The following is a 5,731-nucleotide window of genomic DNA, read 5'->3' as shown; positions in this document are numbered from 1 at the left end:
ATTAAAGGAATCTAGTAAAATTTGGTACAAATTGAATATTTAAATTTAAGCATATGGGATAAGAAATTTGATGAGGAATGAAAGAAAGCATTAATAAAACAGACGCACCATGGATAGTTGGCTTTCTTTGAAATACCCTTTCGTACGGAAAATTCGACCGTGTTGAACAAAACTGAAAATTTAAAAAAAAATACAAATAAATTTACAACTTATGAATCTTCTAAACAAACTTTCTAAACCTTGCCAGTCTATATTACTCTGATATAATTGGCTCGATAAAAGGGCTTATTTAAGGAAGATGTACATGGAATTTGCCACAGAGTTTCCCTTTGGGTCCTAGAACTACCAGAAAAAATAGCTGATCGAATCGAACCGAAAAGTTTTGGACTCTTTTAGGTAATTTTTCGATGATGTCAATTTTCATTATATAAACAAAAAATAGGTTTTCAAAAATAAACTTCGAATCTTTTATCTGAAGGAAAATAGATAACATTATGGGGTTGTTTAAAACATTTTGTAGATTATACCATACCAAGAATGGTCCAAAATGGCCCAAAATTTTTCACATTCCCTGGTAACGTTATAAGCTGCCAAAAATATTTTAATTCTCAAACCAGGCATAAAAGGTGTGCCTTGACCCTATTCGAACATCTTCCTATTTTAATTTTTTTACTAAGGAAAACATCCCCTTAAAATTAAGATTGACAAGTGCTATGACCTTGAAATTTTGACTAAAGTCTGTCTCGAAATAATTTGCAGCTGGAGACAAAAATAGCTGTAACTTTTGATAGAATTCGAGTCAAGATGCGATTTTGTGCTCGTTAAAAAGATATTCGTGAGTGGAATATTATCAAGTAAAAAATTTGAGAAAAAAAAAGGAAAATGAAAATGAAAAATGAAGAAGAAAAAAATCAACTTCTTGTAGAAATGTGGTATGATTACCATTTTCACAGGAGTGACTCTTCAATCTTAGATCATCATCACTGTCAAAAAATTTTTCAAAAATATTCATTCAATCAAAAGATATCGAACAAAGTTTATTGCTGGTTGATCGACAAAAGGCTGTTTTTTTGTCGTTTTTTCTCAGGGTGCGCCTACAAAGTTCTCTCTTTGAAACTAATTTTCTCGAAATCTAAAATTTCAAAAGAACCATTCCTATTTCATTGCAAAGAAGAAAGATAAACTTAAATTTTGATGGGTCATTTATCAAATTCGATTCATTAGATCAAAAGTTATGCTAATTGAACAAAAAAATTACTTCAGAAAGGTCGAAAACGTTTAAAAATCGCCTATCAAATTTTTATTTAAAAATTGGCAACGAATAGACTTTCGTGATTGAAATCATTTTTCAGTAAATTAAATACTAAATTTGAAACGAGGGTCAAAGGGTAAAAATCTTCATCAAATCACTTTAATTTATTTTACCGACATTTTCCTCATTCTGGTTCTAGACTGGATAAAGTCTTTGTAAGATGGATGTACCTCAAACCCATACAGTATTGATGTATTTTAGGAATCTTTACCATATTATTGGCCTTTTTACGCTTTTCTTCTTTTTATTGAAATCAACCTTCCTTTATAAAACAAAAGGTATTTAGGCAGCTAATTATCATTTTAATGGCTGAAACGAATATTGTGGGTATGTAATTTACTTCTGTTTAATTTTGATAGGTCGATTTTAACGTTTTTGACCCTTTCAGAAAGTTATTTTTTTATCAATTGGCAAACTTTCGATTAAGAACCAATTTAAACAATGACCATCAAATTTAAGTTATCTGCTTCTCACAAATGGACTAGGTATGTTTCTTTAAAACTTCAGATTTCGAAAACCCTTTTAAAGAAGAAAAATTTTTTTGTGGCGCACCCGGTCCTTTATTAGTGTTTCGAGTCAAACCGCAATAACTGTTTGTTCTTTTTGATTTGGGTGCTATTTTGAAAAAATTTTTGAATGATGATGATCTAAATTGACGAGTCATCCTGTGAAAATGGTATTTACCACATTTCTACACGAAGTTGATTTTTTTTTTCTTCATTTTCTTTTTCTTTTTTTCTCAAATTTTTACTTGATAATATTCCACTCACGAACATCTTTTTAACGAGCACAAAATCGCATCTTGATTCGAATTCTATCAAAAGTTACAGCCATTTTTGTCTCCAGCTGCAAATTATTTCGAGACAGACTTTAGTGGTAAATATGGGTGATTGGAAGATGATTTGCATTTTAGTTTGGCCACCTGTCTAGCTAGTATTTATCAGACCAGAATGTAAACTTAATAAAAATAATGTATTGACTGATTGGCTCGTTTGATTCGACTGAAATTTGTCCCCATGAGTATTTGGTACTTTAAAGCCCGGTCTGTAAAATACACGTTGACCACCTGCCGGAACTCAGGAACTAATGGATCTTCTGACTTAAAATTTTCACCAGTGATAGATATTGACCATCATTGAATTGAGGACACTGCTGTACAAAATTTCAATTACAGACCAATCCCGTTTTTACATAAAATGCTCACTTTCAATAAAATAACTTTTCTAATACCTAATACTTGCCAAAATTTCAAGTCAATAGTACTTTCCAATCACTAGATACATTATCCTAGGGTTGTTTATGCAAAAAAAGGCAATTTTGGGTCGGTCTGTAGAATACACGATACCAACTGGTGGCAAAAAGAATTACCACCTGCTGCCCCAAAAAATACATGCCACGTGGTGGAGTTGCCTCACAAAATTTGAGCAAAAGAAGTTGCAGTGAAAAACAGTTGGAGGTCCTATTTTCGGTATTTTCAAAGAATCATGGCGTCATCGGGTAATGATGACGTCATCAAGGATTCCTAATTTTTCTTCATGCCAATTTATATTTGGTGCACACTTGCAAACTTTCAAGTCAAATTGATAAATATTTCAAAAGTTATCAAAACAAATTTTGAGGGGCCTCCGCAGCTGCTGTAGGAGAAGTAAGTTTGAACTTTTCACAAAGAAATTGAGCCTCTCCAAACTTATAACTGATATTTCAGCAATACTGAAAGTGTTTTGAGAGCGAATTTAAGTACGATTTGCTCTAGGATATTAAGGGGGGTTTCATGGTTGGCGGAGGAGCGGAATCGGCCCTTTTTTCGGACGGAGTGGCGGAATTTGGCGAAAATTTAGACGGAGTTACGGAAATTGGGTTCTCTGACGGAGACGGAAAATTAGACAATTTTAGTACGGAAAAACGGAATTTAGCAAAAAAATTTGCAGAATTTCGGAATTGGTAAAAGATATTCAAAATTTGCGGAATTTTCGACAAAAATATTGAATTTCAAAGGAATTTTCGGTGACGGAATTTTGGTTCAATTTAAGACGGTTTGACGGAAAAATTGACGGAATTGCGGAATCGGGTACCCCCTGAAACCCCCCCCCCCCTATTAACAGCATATCATCATACTGTAACTGAAAATAATTTGTCATTACTAAAAACGCATTACTTGCTCACTTACATTGCAATTTTGGTAGATCTTCTGCCCAATTATTTTTTTTGCACATTCTTTTGATCCAATCCATTGCAAACTTATCTAAGATACTTCGATTTCCTACATTTATGGATTTATAGTAATTTAAAACGTCAACATTTGTTGATGGAAAGCCATTTTCCGCCAAAACTCTTAATATTGTTGGTTCGATTGTCCTTTTGTTGACTGGCCAAAACCAACAGAAGCCAGTAAATCTGTCGGTCAACAACAGTATTGCATAGTATATTCTCCATCCTTTTCCATAGGGATCAAATCAATCTGTTAAAAATATCATATGAATTAGATTATACTTTAGGCGTACAAACTTTCGCGAGCAGAAACTTTCGCGAGGACGAAAAATCGCGAAATTCACGACATTTACTTTCGCGAATTTAACGGAAAAATATTTTTCGCGAGCGTAAACTTTCGCGAATCAAGACGTAAAATTGAGAATTTTCACATGAAAAAATGGCTTAGAGGGACAAACACTTCTTGAATTGGCTTAAAACATTTGTCCTTTGACTTATTAGTCTTTTAGCAGGCTAAAAAGTGCCATAAAAGTTAAATTTTATTCAAAGTTTAAAGTTTTACAGATTTTCTATTTTGTCAAGAATTTTTCGCGAGCATAAACTTTCGCGAATGGCCCTTCCTAGAATTTTTAAAGACATTTACTTTCGCGAAAAGGGCCAAAATTCGCGAAAATCGCGAAAGTTTCTGCTCGCGAAAATTTGTACGCCTAAAGTAACCGACCTTTTCAAGTGCTTTATGAAAGGTTTCCTGATATGTATCTACAAAACTTGCACTTATGGAACGGCTCAAGATGTATATTTTCGAATTGGTCAAATTCATAATGGTTCTGATGTTTACTGAAACTGAATCAAACCGTAAAATCCATCCCAAGGAAAACGTAACCAGATTCGCAAGAAATTCGACAGGACATTTTACCAAAAAACATAGATGGAAGCAAGCAATTACTTCTCATTTTTGGTGTTTTTCAATGTTTTCAAGGGAAAAGTCCATATTACGATATAAGAGACGTACTGATACGAGAAACTTTAGTTACATAGATATATCTCGATAAGAGTTGACAATAAGGATTTAAAGAAACAGGGATTTCAAATTGGAGCATCGTGGAGTACTTTTGGATATTCTATAGAAAAAAGATTATGGATCATCACCAAATACTAAGTGTGTACACATCTATCAACGGCTGGAAATTTACAAAGCATCCTTCTTATTTTTACCCTCAAAAATACCAATTTTTTGCATTTCAAAATGGCCTGCAACTGACGAGGAAAGTTTCATCAGTGGTGATTCCAACAGCAAACATTTCGGCCGTGTATATTATAATGTTTCAATAAAGCCATCAGTGGTTTGGTGGATAATAAATTGCAAAAAATGAATATGTGTAAATTTGAGAATTGAAATGCCTACCAATCGTAAAAAGGAAGAAATACTGTGAAATTCTCCCATACTACAAATATTTTTCTCGTGATCAATCTTAATTCAAAAAGAGAGTTGTCAAATATAATTAATTCGGTGACAGAGTTAAAACCAAACCAAACTTTAACATGGATTTCAACAATTTTCTCATTCAAAAATATGCTATAAGAGAAGGCGAAAAGACATTGTCAATTTTGCTATTCGAGAAGTATACCAGAAAGAATCTAACTGAGGAGGATAAAGGATTTCATCTCTCTTTAAAAGGAAAATTAAAAAATTCCCAATGTTGATTTATTAACATTAACGGAAAATAGAATTCTCTAACCTTTAGTAAGACGTTCAGTCTATAGGTTAACCCATTGTCATTCAGCTTTTGCTGGTAAATTGAAAAAAAAATCTGAAAAAGAAGAAAGTATATTAGACGTTAGGTTAGAGGCCCACTGTGAGCCTAGCTTGTAAATCTTTGTAATAATTACAATATTTTTTTTAAAATTGTAGTTTGTTTTAATTTTCGAATTATTGTTCAATTTGTTTCCGAATAAAATTAAATTGGAATTGTATTTAAAAGTACATAATTTAAAGAGAAATTTTATAGGAACTGAAGAACAAATTAAGAACAATTGGCAAATATACCTCTTAAATAAATAAGGGAATAGCGTATTAAGAACGTTCAAAAGCCTGAAAATCACTTCAATCAATTACTAAATCAATTGTTTTTCAATTGCAACAAAAATTTAAAACTTCATTATTCATCACTTCAAACTGAATCTTTGTAATAACGCTCCTTCTGGTTAGCA

The 5,731-nt window shown here is 32.5% G+C and overlaps 1 long non-coding RNA gene across 1 annotated transcript; it reads right to left on the bottom strand.

Annotated features, from left to right (window-relative positions):
* Positions 1-14: 14 nt before the first annotated feature.
* Positions 15-5,362, bottom strand: LOC136804630 (uncharacterized). Its single transcript, XR_010846285.1, has 3 exons — positions 5,260-5,362; positions 3,480-3,770; positions 15-172 (listed from the first exon to the last, which is right to left on the bottom strand). It is a non-coding gene; the product is annotated as an uncharacterized lncRNA (long non-coding RNA).
* Between the last annotated feature and the right edge of the window lie 369 nt (positions 5,363-5,731).

This window comes from Clytia hemisphaerica, unplaced genomic scaffold (assembly GCF_902728285.1).
Source record: "Clytia hemisphaerica strain Z4C2 unplaced genomic scaffold, Clytia hemisphaerica genome assembly, whole genome shotgun sequence".
NCBI lineage: Eukaryota > Metazoa > Cnidaria > Hydrozoa > Leptothecata > Clytiidae > Clytia > Clytia hemisphaerica.
Note: the sequence above shows the minus strand (reverse complement) of the source record. Positions and strands in the feature narration are given on the sequence as shown.